This window comes from Mustela lutreola, chromosome 5, assembly GCF_030435805.1.
Source record: "Mustela lutreola isolate mMusLut2 chromosome 5, mMusLut2.pri, whole genome shotgun sequence".
Lineage (NCBI taxonomy): Eukaryota > Metazoa > Chordata > Mammalia > Carnivora > Mustelidae > Mustela > Mustela lutreola.
In genome coordinates, this window is record NC_081294.1 from 107,869,672 (window position 1) to 107,888,348 (window position 18,677).

General features: G+C 35.7%; 1 protein-coding gene across 5 annotated transcripts in view; it reads right to left on the minus strand.

The window, feature by feature from the left end:
- Positions 1-18,677, minus strand: part of SSBP2 (single stranded DNA binding protein 2) — a 297,510-nt gene that overhangs the window by 62,766 nt on the left and 216,067 nt on the right. The window lies entirely within an intron of this gene.

Genomic DNA, 18,677 nt, shown 5'->3' on the forward strand with positions numbered 1-18,677 from the left:
ACTCTGTCGGACTGAAAAACATCTGAAAAATATCCTAAAAATAACATTTCAATTATCGTCCAATGTTGAGTGGAAGAATATTTTTGGTCACTCAGATTCAGGCATCAAACTTTTCAAAGTATATTCCTAATGTTATTCAGAATTCCATTTTTACAGAAAAATTACATGATTTTGTTTAATTATGTCACACTGTATAATTTACTTAAACTTAAGATCACTCCTTACATGTAACATTAAGTAAATTATCAACTCTAAATGGTTGAATATCATAAAGTAAAATATTAAGAGTGAAGTAATATAAATTAAAGATCAATTTAATAGAAGCTTGGGTAAGCCAAATCTATAGTACTTCACATAATTAAATTCCACAATCATAACATATTTTCTATACACATTTTAGAAAATGAGCATGCAGTTCTTTGCTACATTTTTAAAACAGGGTTATCTTCAAAAAGTAGCATCTGAAAAATAAAATCCTAACAAATTTATGTTGAATGGACTGTTTCTATAATATTTTTTGGAAGATCTGACAAACCAACAAGAGGAACTTTAGAGTTAAACAAGCAATTCAGTTTTTTGCTTTCAGTGTTCTCATGTTAGACCATTATTACATGTTTTTACGTGTTAATCTTTATGTTAATGAGGAGATCATTTTAAATGGACAGACAGACTAGATTATCCAGGTAAAACTGTCACCTCCAACTGATAAAACTTCAGTGGGTTTTCCAATTTTAACACTTGAAGAATATTTTATTTTCATGTATTTGATCAAAATTGTTTCTCTTTTACCCTTTCTAGACTCTACTTCAAACAGAATTAGTTAACTATACTGCCAACTAGAAGCTTATCCCAAAATTCACACTCGGCTTTATTTTTAATCACCTGATTTCATAACTGCCTTTTAAATTCTGAACTCATTAAAAAAATTTGGTAATTATATATTGTATCATTGGTCTTGGGATATTTGTCTTCCTTTTACAAAGTGATGTTTTATGAGATGTTTATTAATCAGTATATCAATTTAGTTTTTGAAACATAAGAGAAATAAAAATAGGTTACTAATAATTCACTTTGAAATGGAATCTGAGGTAGAAATTATGTTAAAAATATTATTAAATACCAAATGCTGAGATAAACATTGAGATGGACCTTATCTGAAATAGAACATTTGAGATTTGCATATCCCTCTGAATGTAAAATGATGTTTTCAGTATTAATATAATGGACTATCTGAAAAGAGAAATTTTCTCTAATCGATTGTACTGTGACTAAACATACTTTAATGGGATTGTCATACTCTCCTATCTGACTGTGAGGCACCCTCCGGGACTACGGGGTGGGAGAGGCAGAGCATGTGGTTGCTGGGAAGCTACAGACCTCTGTAGAGGAAGATTGGGAGAGAAAAAGATTCTCTCTTTAGTTCACTTATTTCCTCTTTTATGCCCTCCTCCAAGTTCAAATTTATGTGGTTTTGGCAGGAAAAAAAGAAAAGAAAAAAAAACCACTTATAAATTCACATCTGTATCAATCCAATTAAAGGAAAAATGACAAAAATCTAGTTAACTGGAATAAAAGCCTACTACCTTTATCTAAAATACAAAGACTGCTATGGGTAAAGCACTGCTGAGATCAGATTAGTGCTGTTACAACATAAGCTGTTACTATCCAGAATGATCATTACCTTAAGTTACCCAGTTAATCACATAGGTCCTCACTTGCCTACCTCTTGAGGTATAGACACAACAACTGAACCCACAAGAGTGTGCATATTAGCAACTGAGAATATTCAACTAATATTTGTACTTCACCATTCAGAAGCCAATTTTCTTTCGAGAATAGTTCAAGATATTAAAACTAGTTTAAATTCTTTAACGGCAAAATATTAATCTAAGAGGTTACCAGCTGATAATATAAAGTGTATCCACTGACAGACATGTCATACTCTTCATTAATAGCTTGGGAAGACCAGGTTCTTCAAAAGAATTTTTGGCTAGGAAATATTCTTTATATTTGGGGGGGAAATTTTTTTTTTTAAATAGTTTGAGCATTAAAATATTTGCCTGAAGGTATCACGATGGTGAATCAATATTTTAACTGGAAAAAGCCTTCACCCTGAAAAAGAGATTTATAATGTGTGTGAAAAAAATATTTGGCTGGGAGTCAGGGCCTACGTTCTAGTTTTGCAATAACTAATTAGCAGAGGGGCCCTGGGCTAGAAAACCTTCCAGGGCTTTAATTTTCTCAACCATAAAATGAGGGACTTGGACTGGATAATCTCTAAAGTCCCTTAGAAAAATGAACAAAACAAAACAAAACTGAAAACAAAACTCTGATTCTGTGTTAATTATCTCCAGCATCACCCTTAAGGATACAGATTTGTATACTGTAAATAGCTATAAATATTTGAAGAGTGTAGGGGTGGAGATATAGGCATATGTTCCTAACTCACAAACCAGTAGTATCAAGGAGCTAGAGAAATGTATTCCCATACTTTTCAGAGAAAAGGAAAACCTAGTTAAAGAAGAAAAAAGAATACTCCAGCAATGATGCACTTTGTTCAGATCAAAGGTCAATGGGAAGAATAAAAAACAAAAAACTGAACTTATCAATTAAAAGGTATACTAGCAATTTTTTAATTTAACAAATGTATGTTCAATATCTAGTTCAATATTAGTTTTGGGCACTGCAGTGAACAGGCAGATAAAAATCACTGCCCTCTGATTAAGATTTTTTAAGGTTCCTGTCTTGTAATTAATAGGAGAAGCAATCTTCTGGAAAAACCGCTTTCTCTATCAGTCCACTAATGTGAAGAAGTAGAATGTTCTCTTCACCAAATGGCAAAGTATCAATGAAAGCCCGCAGAAAATCATATTTCAATCTGGTGCCTTCCGTCTGAAGTTATAATTACATCACCCTGACTTGATAGAACATGTAGTGCTATGAAGAAATGAAAATCAACGCTATGCTTTGGTTTTGGAAAAAAGCTTTCCAAATAAGGCAAAATTCATGGAGTCAGGTTCTTTATAACACAAGATAAAATGAGTAGCACTGTTTGTATTCTGACATATGGAAACTACATTTATAGACAGAAATTCTCCTTTCTACGTGTTTCAGCTATCTGGCCCCCAAAATGGAATAACCCAAAGTGAAAGGAATAAAAAAATATACAGAGCCTGAGAATTCAATAAAATTTGGTGACTAAATGAATGGGGAGAAAAAAAGTCTAATAGAAATACAAACCAAATGTCCATCTCATTTCCTCTAAGTAGTTTTTATAGAAAAGCTCATACCATTCAGAATCATAATTTATTTCAGAATGAATGTCATTCAGTCTTAAAGGATTATTATTTTCCATTATACCAAGAATTATTCATGGAATTTTAAACTTCTGCTTCCCTAAAAGAGTGATTTTCCTTTATTCTTTGCCCTTTTTTGCTAGTGGAAGGTAATCTGTGTCTTCTTATTTGATCTTTCATAAACCCTTAGTGCTTTATCTCAATGCCCTAGGAATTAGAAAGAACCAACTCTTTCCTCACTCTGGTTGAAATTAGATTGCTCAGCATGATTCTTTCCTTCTTGAAGATCCCAAATGTTCCCAATGGAATCATTTTATAAACAATTTACCCATCCTGAGAAATAAAGAAAATAGAAGTAAAGGCTGTAGAAATACAGGATCAAAGAGGAAAACTAAGGACATTCATGAAAGAAGAGTTGACAAGATTTGACAATGCACTGGATATATGGAATGAGAAAAAGAGAAGAATCAAAGATAAATCCCCAATTTTTGGCTTGAGGTTATTCTTTTACAGAAGTGGGGAAGATCCAAGTGATACTTGTAATCTGATTTCCAGTCTAGACTGGGAGCTTCTCACAGGCTGATGCCATAGCATCTAATGTGGTACTTAGTGCATACTAGGCATTCAGCATATTTTTTAAACAAATAAAGAAATATGTGGTATCTTTAAGCAGAAGGAAGGTAGAGAAGCACAGAGCTTGAGTATTTCAGTTATGGCTTTAAGGGCATTGGGACAGGGGAACTGATTTTCTTTCAACTGTGAACCTTTGTGTTATTGTTGATTCAAGATGAGTTTTGGGAGGACATATATATATAAATATTCAACTTAAAAAAATAAAATAATTTACTTACACTGAAATTATACGTACTAAGAACCAGTTTAAGCCCTAGCTTCCTTTAATATCTATGATCAAACTATATATCTTAAGTGACACATTGCTCAAATGTTAACTGTAATATTTTCTTTAAAAAAAAATATATATATATATTTAGTATAGCTTTAACTACATTTGAGTGTGGCTGACATACAGTGTTATATTAGTTTCAGGTGTACAACAATGATTCGACAAGTTTACCCAGTATGCTATGCTCCCAAGTGCAGCTACCATCAGTCACCATAATATTTTCTAACATTTTAACAGTTTTTTTTAGAAAACATATAACCATGATTTATTCACCAGAATATTCTGTTTCTTGAGACTACCCAATATTCTCCTTTCTCTGCCAAGTAAATTTCTACTGATCTCCCTAGGGCCAGTTTAAATGTCACTCCCTCTCTGAAGAATCTCTATAGGCTCTTCCTCTTTCGACTTCTTAGCACTTTGCTCATACCGTTATCCTACAGGACTCAGTGCACTGCAGTATAATGTGGGCCCTGATATGAAGGAAACCCACTTCAGAGGAAAGAACACAAAACCATATCAGAGCAAGAAATTTTTTTTAAAATATTTTAAAAAATTTATTCATGAGAGAGGCAGAAGGAGAAGCAGGCTCCCTACTGAACAGGGAGCCCAATATGGGACTCGATGCCAGGACACTGGGATCATGACCTGAGGTGAAGGCAGACACTTAACCGACTGAGCAACAGGCTCAGGCACCCCAGAGCAAGAAATTATCTTAACGTCAAGGTAATTAATCCATAAAATAAAGCTGGTATTTCCAAGAATTCTTAAAGTTGATGAAGCAATATATAAATCAATTTATCTCTCTCTCTCTCTTTCTTTTTCCAGTGGGAGAAAGTCAGGGCGGGGGGCAGAGGGAGAGAGAGATCTTAAGCAGGCACTACAACCAGTGCAGAGCTCCACACAGCAATGGATCTCACAACCCCAATATCATGACCTGAGCCAAAATCAAAAGTTGGACACCCAACTGACTGAGCCACCCAGGTGCCCAAATCACCTTATATCTTATTTTAAATATCTCAATATGGCTTTAGAAACTCTTTATTTATTTATTTTTAAAGACTTTATTTTTAAGTAATCTCCACACCCTACTTGGGGCTCAAACTCAACCCCCTAGATCAAGAGTCAGATGTTCCACCAACTAAGCCAGCCAGGTGCCCCTAGAAAGTCTTTAAATATTAGTCTCAGAGAATAAATTGATAAAAAAGAAAATTTAAAATCATCAAAAATAAGTTTCTTTAAAATGCCACTTAAGCATTTTCTATATACTATTTTATATGTAACATATACAATTTCCTATGTACTATATTTTATTTTATTAGCACAATTTAGAATAAATCAGTGAAGAAGAGAAGAAAAACATCAATTTCTTTGGAATGGACAAATGTAACATTTAGAAGTCTGAGGTATGTTCTAAAACACAATTTTACAGGACTTACCTAATGTAAAGTAACTGAACTTTTCTGAGAAAAATTATTCATGTGAAATTTGCTTCTAATTTTGAAAAAAATAGTAACTTTTAAAAATGACTGAAAGAACACAATTACCAAGTTTTAGAAAATATGAACGGACTATAATTTCAAAAATGCTCACTTAAAAAATGACCTCCTCACAGAATTACTCAACTGAAGTTTTAAAGTTTTATATCGTACAATTATAATAAAATCTGACTTATAAAATTTTATTTGGATATAATTTTTGGATGTATTTTATAGCACAAAGTTTTACTTTTTAGAGTTTACTAGGTCAACCTCCTTACGTAAAAGGAAACTAAAGACCAAATTTCTTAATTGGCATTTTAGTTTTCTTATAGAGCTAACATCTTGCTACAGTAATACCTTTATGGAATGAAGGCAGGTACACATACTTCATTCTTATGACCAACTGACCATAAATAAATTGCCTGACTTGGCACTTCCTCCTCGGCCCCCCAGCAACTGTGCAACCATTCACTTAATGCAGAATTCCTTACCCTTGCTACCACTCAACCAGGAAAAAGCTGAAAAGGCAGTTGTATTTCAGGTAAGCAAGTTAATTTGCATATAAAGCATTACATAGCATGTGTTCTTGATTCACTGAACTAAAAGAAATGTGACAACTGAAATAAAATCAATTTAGTAAGCTCTAGCTCTCTTTTCTTACATATTCTTGGTAGAGTTTTGATAATATATGTTGTCTTTAGTCCACTTATTAGTGTTTTTAAGTCACATGCCAAAAGGCAATAGAAGATGAGAACAGAATGGTGATAAATGGGGGCACCTGGGTGGCTCAGTGGGTTAAAGCCTCTGCCTTCGGCTCAGGTCATGATCCCAGAGTCCTGGGATCGAGCCCCGCATCGGGCTCTCTGCTCAGCGGGGAGCCTGCTTCCTCCTCTCTCTCTGCCTGCCTCTCTGCCTACTTGGATCTTTGTCTGTCAAATCAATAAAATCTTAAAAAAAAAAAAAAAAAGAATGGTGATAAATGAATGTGGTATTAGAAGAGTATCATCATTATAATCAAACTGTTCATTATAATCTGATAACTTACAATGAGGTTCATGAGGAAGGAAAGGAAGCAGTTAGCACATTCTAAGAGAGAATGTACAGACTTGTAGTCAATAAATATTTGGCTGGTTCCATAGCTGGCTCATTGACTAAGTGAATGAACAACATGATGGAAGAAAACAGCCAAAGATGGAATGAAGTTTGGTTCTCTTGCATGAACTCTCACCTAACCAATGTGCCTTGTTAAAAATAGGTGATACCTCGGGGTGCCTGGGTAGCTCAGTCAGTTAAGCGTCTGCCTTCAGATCAGGTCACCATCACAGGGTCCTGGGATTGAATCCTGCATTGGGCTCCCTGCTCAGTGAAGAGTCTCCTTCTCTCTCTCCCTCTGCCCCTGCCCCTCCTCACTGCTCATTCATTCTCTTTCCCTCTCTCTCTCCCAAACAAATAAATAAATAAAATCTTAAAAAAAAAATAGGTAATATCTCTTGCTGTTATAAACAGGAAGCCACAGGATTAGCTGGTTTGTTTAGTGAGTACATGCTTATCAATTATGTATAGAAGGGAAAACCCTGCTTGCTTCAGTAGGATAATTTATATCTTCCAGAGGACATAATAAAAACAGTAAGGAACGAAGTGTTGACACCAAGAAGATGCTGAATTATAATTACAATATCCCTATCAACAACATCTAAGAGAATTTCTCATGGAGATGACTAATAGGGCCTTTTACCCCCTCCTACTCCATTCAGGTTTCTTTTGTTATTTCTGGGGTGTCAGGTTTGACAAAAATGTTCCTTAGTTTTACAAACTGGAAGTACTTAGTAGCCAGTTTTTGGTATAAAAGGATGTCAGGTTAATTTACATATGAGTTGGCAAAACAAAAAAGAAAAGTGTGGTACTTTAATTGAACTTTTCCTGAAGCGAAGACCAGCCTTGAGAAGGGCTATCAATTCCTCACTGCAGGTCAGCTCTCAGTTGTCTCCTACAGAGCGGTGCTTACACAAAGGATCCCTCCTCATTTTTTTAGACTGAAATCTATTCAGAGAGAGAGAATCCTCAATCATGTCAAAGATGACTATGTATTTTCTTTCCATTAAGAAAAGGCTCAGCATTTTAGTAAGAACATTAAACATTCTGTCTTATCATATTGTCTTTAGCCCATAACCATCTCTAATCCAAAATCTAAGAAAATGGTTATTTGCCAAAAAAAATCTGCTTCTGTCACCATTTAGGCAAAAGCATAAGCTGCAAAGTGACATACAGGCAGGAAAAATATTATATTAACTACATGTTGACCAAACATCCAGCTCACTTGGACCTGTGCAGTTATGGCCTTAGATAGATTTAATCCTTCTCCTGAAATTTTTTATGTACCGTTTAAGCAGACAAAGGGAATAAGTAAGAAACAATTCTATGACATGAAAATTATTCTAGAATCTTGCAAGGGAAAAACTTCTCCCCAACAAAATTTCTGGAAATGTTAAATATGGCAGGTTTTAATTATTTTTTATAGTCCTGGAAAGGTAATAAAAATATGTTCACTGTAAGATTTTACCCAAAGCATAAACATTCCTTTAAACACTAAATTTCCTTTTACTTGCTCTGCGACCATTTTTTAGTTAATTCAGTTCTCTTTACTGTACAAGATCTTCCTTTATATATTTCACTTTTTTTTTTTTTTTTAAAGAGAAGGAGATGGGAAAGGGCAGAAGGAGAGGGAGAGAGAGAATCTTAAGCAGGTTCCACATCTAGCACAGAGCTGACTCAGGGCTTGATCTCACAACCTCAAGATCATGACCTGGGCCAAAATTAAGAGCTGGATACTTAACCATCTGAGCCACCCAGACACCTCAGATTTTCTTAGATAGATTTCTATTCTCTATTTTTCAATTCCCTATTTCACTTAGAAGTAAATCTTCTTTCTTAATTGTGCTTTCTTGAACTCATGTGCTATCAGTAATAAATAATACTGAGAATATTATTTTGAAAAATCTTTAGTGTTGTGACTTCTGCATTTCACCACAGCCATCTTTCATATAGTAAAAATGTTCACATATTTTAATTTTTATAATTCCATGAGATGCTTCATGAGTTTTCTGTAGAAAAGTAATGAAGCATAAATTATACATCAAATAAATTTCGTCAAAGTTACTTTACAATTCATATATCTTAATTTGTTTAGTTTCTTTTCTGTTTTCCATAAAAACCTCCATCAGACATTACTGACACCCCAGTGGATAAGACACTCTTGATTAACACATTTTAATTCCAACTAGTATTAAACTAATTTAGCTCACAAAATGACATACTTGTGCTAGCGCATTCTGCTGATAAGCATAAATATGTAGCTTATCTCCCATACATCTTACATATTCTATCATCATCAACACTTAATTAAAATAACTCATATAAAATAACTGTAAAGTATTACCAGATCCAGCTTCCTAGATGTTATTTTTGTAAGGCTAATCCAATTCAGCACAGTCTTATAAGCAGGTTGATTCTTTTGATATGGATTTAGTCTAAGCATCAAAATTGTTCACTCACATTATGGGCCTTTTCAAGAAGATAAGACTATTTCTCAAGCCTTCATTACATATATTAGAGGTGTGTGGCAATGGACTTCTGGACTCTGAATGGGGACCCTGCTGTCCTTTGGTCTAATAAGGTATAATAGTTTGATACCATTCTGTAAAAAGCTTTAATAATTTATTTCAGATTAATTTATGTTCACAAATACATATGGACACATTTTTTATGTTGTTGTTGTCTGTGAGGCAAGTAGCTAGAGACTTACATAAGCTGAATCTGGCTCCGTACTCCCTCCCACTATTGACCGAAGTCCCAGACAGATCAGCCCATCTTAATGCATTAAAAAATTACATTATGGGTATGAAAATACATGTTTGGAATTTATAATTTATAAAGGAAACTATAACAATCATTTTTTAAAACTACTCTTATTTTTTTATTAAAGAATGTAAAAGTATTCCATTCTTCCTTTTCCCTATTTTATATTCATACATCCATCTAAATGTGCCCCAGAAAAGAGTACAGAAGAGAGGTATTTTAATTTATCTACATGTATCATTGGAAAAAAAAGTAAGAAAGAAAGAGAGAGGGAGGGAGGGAGGAAGCGAGGGAAGAAGGAAGGAAAGCATGCTACTTTTTTCTTATCCTTCTGAAAATATGGTAGAGAAGATTCTACTAATTAAGCAGTAGTCTTTTCAAATTCTCAAATAGCAGTAAGAATGTGAAACAAACTGGGCTATGGTCTTGGTGTTCTAAGACAAGTGGCAGATTATATATATATTTACTTTCTTTAAAAATGAAATGATACGGGGCGCCTGGGTGGCTCAGTGGGTTGAAGCCTCTGCCTTCAGCTCCGGTCATGATCCCAGGGTTCTGGGATCGAGCCCCGCGTCGGGCTCTCTGCTCAGCGGGAGCCTGTTTCCTTCTCTCTCTCTCTCTCTCTCTCTCTCTGCCTACTTGTGATCTCTGTCTGTCAAATAATTAAATAAAACCTTAAAAAAAATGAAATGATACTCTCATATTCACTTGGTTACTTTCCTATAAACATAAAATCTATACTTAAAGTTATAACTCATGTCTAAACTTTATAGAATAATCTTTCCACAGAACAGGTTTTTATAGCAATTGTTAATGTACCAAAAAGTCTGTTTTGAAACTAGAGCTTACTAATTCAACTAATGATAGCATGTATATTAATTGCACAAATTGCAAATTGCAGAAAGTGAAGTTATTTCTCCATCTCCAATTTAAAATACACATTTTGATATATAAGTCTTAAATAGATATAGGTACACAAAATTGATAAGGCAAATTCAAATGGAAGATATATTTACAGATGTCAGTGGAATGTACAAAATACAAAAATGACAGAAAACAGGTAGTATTTACATTTGCAAGCACTCGAAGCAATTCTATTTTATTCTTTCTTGACAAGTATCCTAGTGTTCTGATTACTCTATTTCCTGGCACTGTATCTTCTACTCAAGATTATACCTGTTCGCTTATAAGGGACTCTACCTGGCACGAGCCTATATGCTTCTTAAAAGCACCAGCAGAGCTGTTTTCTTTGTTTCTCGGCAAGGATGAACAGTTGATGATAGCCAACACTTCACTCCCAGCACTATTTCTTTGGCCTCCCCTTTCGCCCCCTCCAACCACTGCCTCATCTCTTGCTCTCCCTTTAAAGCAAAACTCTGGGGGTGCCTGGGTGACTCAGTGGGTTGAAGCCTCTGCCTTCAGCTCAGGTCATGATCCCAGCGTCCTGGAATCGAGCCCCATATCAGGCTCTCTGCTCAGCAGGGAACCTGTCCCCACCTTCTGCCTGCCTCTCTGCCTCTTTGTGATCTCTTTCTCTGTATCAAATAAATAAATAACATCTTAAAAAAATAAATTAAAAAAATAAAGCAAAACTCTGAGCTGGGCACACTTATTGTCTCCGATTTCTGTCCTTCCAGTTTATCCTGAATCTACGTTTATTTGGCTTGAATGCCCATCACTCCACAGAAACTGGCCTGATCAAGGTCACAAGTTACCTCTTTGTTAAATACAACAGTCAACTGTCATTCCCCAACTAATGTGAACTATCAGTAGCATTTGACACAGCTGATTATTCCCCTCCTTGAAACATATTCTCCGTGTGGCTTCCAGGATACCACAATGCCTGGCTTTCTTCTCTCTTGGACTGCTCCCCCCATTCTTCTTTGGTGGTCCCTCCTCATCTCTCTGACTTCTTGACATTCGAGTGCACTCGGTCCATGGCAAGGGTTTTTGTTTCTATCAGTACTCACTATCTTGAGGTTTTCATCTAGGCTCAAAGTTTTAAATATTATCCATATGCTAATAACTTCCAAATGACTCTAGCCCAAGGCTGAACCACAAAACTGCAGAGGGATAGGCTGTTCCCTGCTCAACATCTCCTGAATATCTATGAGCCATCTTAATCTTACCGAGTTCAAAATTAAGCTTCTGGTACTCCCCCCTCATACCTCCTCTTGGAAGTGTGACCTACATCAGTAAATGTCGACTCCATCCTTCCAGCTAATTAAGTAAAAAGCCTTTCAGTCACCCTTGATTTGTCTTTTTCTCTCACGACACATTTCTTGACCATCACCAATATCTGTTGGCTTGAACTTCAAAACAGATCTAGAATCCAACCACTTCTCACCACTCTTACTACCTTAGTCTAGCCCATAACAATCTCTTGTCAAAATTTTCCAGCAACATCCAAATTGGTCTCCTTATTTCCACCCTTCCCTCCTATAAACTAATTTCAACAGAGCAGCCAGAATACGACTATTAAAACCCTCCACTCACAGTAAAACCCAAAATTCCTACAATGACCTACAAATGCTACTTTCTATTATCTAGAACTTCAGATCGAACTATTCTCCTCAGCAGACACTACATTTTAGCTACCTGGACCTTCTGTTGTCCCTGGAAAAAGCTAGTCATGCTTTGAACACAGGGGCTTTACATTTGCTTGTCCCTCAGCCTATAACACTTCCCCCAGATGTCATGTGCTTATTCTCTCACTTTCTTCAGGACTTTACAAATAGAGTGTCTTCTTTGATGAGTACTTCTCTGGCTACCCTATCTAAAACTTTGGTAATAATGTCTATTTTCCTTTCAGGTTTCATTTTTCTCCCTAGTCCTTATCACAATCTAATAGATCATATTAGACTCTAAGTTCCCTGTGAGCAGGGATTTCTATTTATCTTTTTTTTAAAAAATTCATAGGGAATACAGGTGGCCCAAGGTCAAAGCCTGGCAGCCTGCTGGGATGGCACCCCACCTTGTAGGCCCCAGTCATATCTCTAGGAGCCTGCCTTTCACTGAGCTGCGTGCCTGCCGGCTGACTCCCTCAGCCTTCACCTCCCTACCCGACCCACCTCCTTGAGCTGTAGTAAATGTCTGGTGCTGTATGTCATTAGCCATCTTTGCCAGTGGTTCTCAAATTTTAGTTTGTAAGACCCAGCGGCTAAAAACAAAACAATAACAACAAAAACACAAAAGATTTCTGCCTCACTCCCTAGCCCCCCAAATTCTGACATAAAAGAAGTCGGTTGACACCCAGGGCTCTCATGTCAGTACTGCACAGAAAACACTTGGAGGGACATTGTTCCGTCTTTACTCTTTAGATTTCTTAGAAACTATCTAGTGGGGGGGGCAAATTATGGCTCACCCAATAAGTGTGGCCTACCATTTGCTTTTATAGATAAAGTTTCCCTGGAACAGTTTTGCTGCATAACGTCTGAGGCTGCTTTACACTATAAGGACACTACAACAACAGAGTTGAGTAGTTGTAACTTCAAAGCCTCCAAAGCCTAAAATATTTACTATCTGGCTTTTTACAGAAAAAGTTTGTCAACTTTTCATATAGATACAAGATAAATTATTTCTGAACACCACCTAGTGATAAGCTATCTTTCAAAAAGGCTAAAGGCAGGGACACCTGGGTGGCTCAGTGGGTTAAGTATCTGCCTTGGGCTCAGGTCATGATCTCAAGCCCTGGGATCAAGTCCTACATCAGGCTCCCTTGTGTTCACTCCCTGTCTGTCTCTGTCAAATAAATAAATAAAATCTTAAAAAAAAAAAAAAAAAAGCTGAAGACATTCTAATGTATACTTAAAATAAATCTATCCCACCCATAGAGGGCATTTGTAAATATATTTAATAACCCATCCTTATCTTTATTCTTTTTTCTGTTATTTATTTATTTAAATAATCTCTACACCCAGTCTTGGGTTTGAACTCACAACTCCAAGATCAAGAGTGGAAGGTTCCACCAATTCAGCCAGCCAAGTGTCCCACCCATTCTTATCTTTAATTGCCCAAAGAATGGTGGCCACTTTGTTTCTGTAACCAACATAAAATAAAACTAAAATTGTTATAAATCGCCTATGTATATTTGCAATTTGCTATCCATTCTTCACCCTCCTCCAAGTAGCTATAATAAAAACAAGCACTCTGGGAAGAATTTTCAAAATAAGGTCTTCTCAAAAGAAAAACTGTAATTTCAAATTAGCTGAAAAATACATAAACCCTTATCACAGATATAATTTTAAAATATGATACTTTATGCTTCATACTAAATATCCTAACACCTTTAGCTAGCAGAAGCAGGATTAAAGTAAAAGGAAAACCAATATTGGTCTAGGGTGGCCAAGCTCACTTTTTCTTAAATATTCATTTTGATACATAAACAAATAAAGTAGGGTTTTCTAACAGAAAACGATTTCATTCCATTCTACCGAGAAACCCATGTAAAGACTCTGAAGCCTTGATACTTTCTTCTTTGCTCTCTGTCCATCTAGCTACTGCTGTAGGATCTTTAGTTGTCTGAAACTGCAATTTTTAGAAAGAGCTTACTTAGTTACTCAAGCTGAGCAGTTTTAATTTGTTCTAATAGTTGAGGCCAGAAAAACTATTACCACAACTGCAGGAAAGCATTATCAAAGCCAGCAGCTGTCAGGCACCTTTTTTTTTTTTTTAGACTGCTTTTATCTCTGAATTAGAGAAAAACTTGTTCTATTTTCGATATTTAGAATCTCTGTACTTGAAGATTCAAAATTACATTTTGAAGAGAATTAAACTTAATTTTTATGTCTTGAACTTTGATAAATAAGCAACCTTCCCCACCTCCCCTCTCCAAATCCTAGTGTATTTAATTCTGAAAAACACTTATTTTTAATGTCTGGATTTTTAAACTCTACGTAGTGACAATGTTATAGTTCAGTAAGTCAAGTCTACTCTAGATTTTCAGTACCATACTCATTCAAACTAAGGAAAGACATACTAACGAATTTTTTGGCTTATTATCTAAGATTAGAGATGCTATCTACAACTTCCAGGAAGAGGGAAAAGGGAGTTCTCTCGGTGCAGAGTATTTCCTAAAACTAACTCTCCAACAGCCATGGTGAGGAAGGATAAGAGGAAAGGAAAACCAATGGGAATAAAGGCAATATGAAGATTAATAATAAAAGGGAACTGAGAAAGCATGGAGACTATTTAATTATATGTATAAATAACAGGGTAAAAAGGGTGTAACTGATTACAGTATAGTTGCATAAAAGTTGCAGGAGTGCTCAGGTGGCTCACTCAATTAAGCATCCCACTCTTGATTTTGGCTCCCATCATGATCCCAGGGTGATGAGATGGAGCCCTACATCAGGCTCCATGCTCAGCAGGGAGTCTGCTCCAATCTCTCTCTCTCTATTCCTTCCTCCACCCCTCCCCTTCACTCCACCCAACCCCCCCCACACACATGCACGCTCTCTCTCTTAATAAATAAATAAATCTTTTTTTTTTTTTTTTTAAAGGACTAGCAGAACAGGTGAGTATGCTGAGTTATGAAGGTATCTTCAAAATGTAGGACTTACTTCCAGAAATAAATTAAATATCAGCTCAAGAAATATTTAACCAGGGGCGCCTGGGTGGCTCAGTGGGTTAGGCCGCTGCCTTTGGCTCGGGTCATGATCTCGGGGTCCTGGGATCGAGTCCCATGTCGGGCTCTCTGCTCAGTGGGGAGCCTGCTTCTCTCTCTCTCTCTCTCTCTGCCTGTCTCTCTGTCTACTTGTGATCTCTCTGTCAAATAAATAAATAAATAAATCTTTAAAAAAAAATCTTAAAAAAAAAAAAAAGAAATATTTAACCAGGACTTGTAAATGTTTTTTCATTTCTTGTTGTTTTTGTTTTTTCTTTTCAGTTTCAAGATCATTAGACAGTTAAAATAAAAACTTATTTTTTCTCATTTTCTGATTCATTTTGATTCTTTTTCTTTTAAGTATCAAGAATATTGTATTGAGCTTGGTTTTTATCTTCATTGCTTTATGAATGTCATCTATACTGAGCTTTTTTTTTGGTCAATAACAACACCATGGAGAAAAGGGAAGATTTCTTTCTATTTTTTGTTCTTCTTATTGCATGATTATTATGTCAGAGCATTAGGTCAGCTTGCTACAGTGCAGTCTTGCTAAAAATAGAACCTATGGAAAATACACCCTAAAAAGTAGAGACATCTATAAACCACCACTAGATGGCAAAGCAGATTTCCCATTGCTAACATTATGCCCGCAAAGCAAAACGTGACTTACAAACCTGCTGCATGTTTTCTACAGTATCAGAGTTTCTATGCTTTTTGACTTTAAAATATGGATGACCGCCTCAGTCTGAAACTAAATTGCTTGGTATACTCTATCTTTCATAAATATTTATAATGTTATTGATGTCCAAGCTTTACATTTATAATCCAACATCAATGTATTATTATTTTTCAACAATTTCCGTTAAGAAAACTGAAGATCTACTGAGTATAAGACAGCAGATTTATCAAGATAAAAATCAAGACAAAACATAACACATGGTAAAAATGAACCAAAGGCTACACAGGGTTCAAAATTAGATATTTATAAGCATAGCCCACATTAGTTATATACTCAAAAGTATCCATATTAGCACTTACTAAAAGATTATATATATATATATATTAATATTTTATTTATTTGACAGAGAGAAATCACAAGTAGACAGAGAGGCAGGCAGAGAGGAGGAAGCAGGCTCCCTGTGGAGCAGAGAGCCCAATGCGGGACTCGATCATGACCTGAGCCGAAGGCAGAGGCCCTAACCCACTGAGCCACCCAGGCACCCCAAGATTATATTTTTTAAATAAAAGATATGGATATGTCTAGTTATAGTGACAAAAAAAAGAGTTTCTACTTAAAAGTCTTCTTGTGGTAAAGACAAAGAGGAGGGGAAAATAAAGTATTCTCACTTCTGTAAAGTTTTCTTGGTTGAAATTTTAAAAATGCCCATTTCTTTAATGCAGTATATAAGCTATAGTATGTTCGCAAGAGAAGCTTTCTTGTTACTGAAATCTATAAAATTACAGAACTTCATAAAGTGACTAATAGTCTAATTTTTTTAAACACAAAGGAAGGACTTTATTTTATTTTATGCATTCTGCTAAACCATTTTCGTTGTTATACATAAGTGAGAAGAAAATCTAATTGGTTCAAGGAACACTGCTACCATTCAAAAAATTGCAGGAATCAAACTTGGCCTGTTTTTTGATAAGAATGCTATAAAAATGAATAAATAGCACAATGATGCTTATAATGGATAATTCATATTTCTTAGCATACAATGGAATTTTGCATAAGATTCTAACACAGGGACAGGAGACTCAGAGTATAGAGTCAGTTCTGATTGCCTACTATGTGTACTCACACCAACCACAATAACGCATTTTCTTCCTCTAACACTGCCAAACTCTAGTTAGATCAGTGGCCACTTTGACTGCTTCCTCTTGACCCAGTAGCAAGACTTCCTAATTAAAGAAAGCTGCTCTAACATCATTCACCAGTTCATGGTAGTTAGGTCACTTTGAGAATTTATAGGATTTTGCATACAAATCACTCTTGATAAAAGACTCCAAGTAAATAAACATGTACCTTCCTTTAAATGGCTTTTTTTTTTTTTACTAAACTGATCCCTCCTTTTGCATGACCTACTATTCCCATTGATTTTACTTAATTGGTCTACCATTCAACAACAGAAGCTCTTGCATTTCAATAAAAATGTCAAAGTTTAAGTATGAACAATGTTAATAACTGTCACAAATAGACACTAGCCTAAATTTTACAATATGATCACATAGTGAGTGGAACTCAGAATTAGTGAAGATAGTGCTTTATGTGCTAATTACAAACTCTTCTTTCTTTAGTTTCTACCTTCCTTCCTTCCTTCCTTCCTCTCTCTTTTCTTCTTTCTTTCTTTCTAAATTACATTCTCATAGCCTCAGTCTTTTCCTGGCCTCATCCCATTCCAGCTGACTCCAAATAAGATTTGTATTTCCTCACTAAGAATAGGAATTCAAAACTATTCTCATATTTTGGATAATTCTTGGAGGTTAGTATCTTTTGGGATTAAATTCATGTCTGGCGTTCAGACATGAATTATGATTGTCTGCTGCTATTTTTACTTATATAAGTTAGCTACTCTTCACTAACAACAGGCATTATGGCCAGAATTACGCTGAAGTATAGACCAATCCCTATAGGAAACCAACGCTGATATTCAGGAAATTCTTGAGTAGATTAGTCCCATCATTATATGTACCAAAAGATAATAACATCCTATTTCTTTTTTTTAAAAGTTTGATAGTATGACTTGTTCACTATTTCAAAGAGGTATTTCTAGGGAGACTGGACATTAAGCTTGCTGAATAGGGAAAAAGAGTATTTGGGATTAGCTAGACTGGTCTCCCTGGATGAAGAGGAATGACATGTACCAAACTCAAACATAGCTAACTTCTACCATCTATCTTTCCCAACTCAGATAAAGACATTAAAACTTTACAGAGGTCCGACGTAGGAACGTAGAATGATCCTGGATTCTTCCAACTCTTTCTTTACTAACTGTAATTTGGTTAATCAACTAAAGCCTATCAAACATAACTATGAATCGCTTCCTTCTTTCCAGTCTTACTGCCATTACTCTTCAATAGGTCCACAAAGTCTCTTCCTTGGGCTACTTAAAATGGTCAACTGACTTGATTCTCTTGCATTCATTCCCTCTAAAAAGTTCTTCGTTTATCTTTCAAGTGTTAATGTTTTTGGAGTTCACTGCGTACCCTCTCACTCTCTCATTCTGTACTTTCTGGCTAGATAATTAACCTATCCCCGAGGACTCGAGTGCTTTTTTTTTTTTTTTTAAAGGTTTTATTTATTTATTTGACAGAGAGAGAGATCACAAGTAGGCAGAGAGGCAGGCAGAGACAGAAGGGGAAGCAGGCTCCCTGCTGAGCAGAGAGCTCAGATGCGGGGCTCACTCAGATGCTGGGCTTGCTCAGATACAGGGCTCGATCCTAGGACCCTGAGATCATGACCCGAGCTGAAGGCAAAAAGGCTTAACCCACTGAGCCACCCAGGCGACCCTTGAATGCTCTTAATATGAAGGCAATCC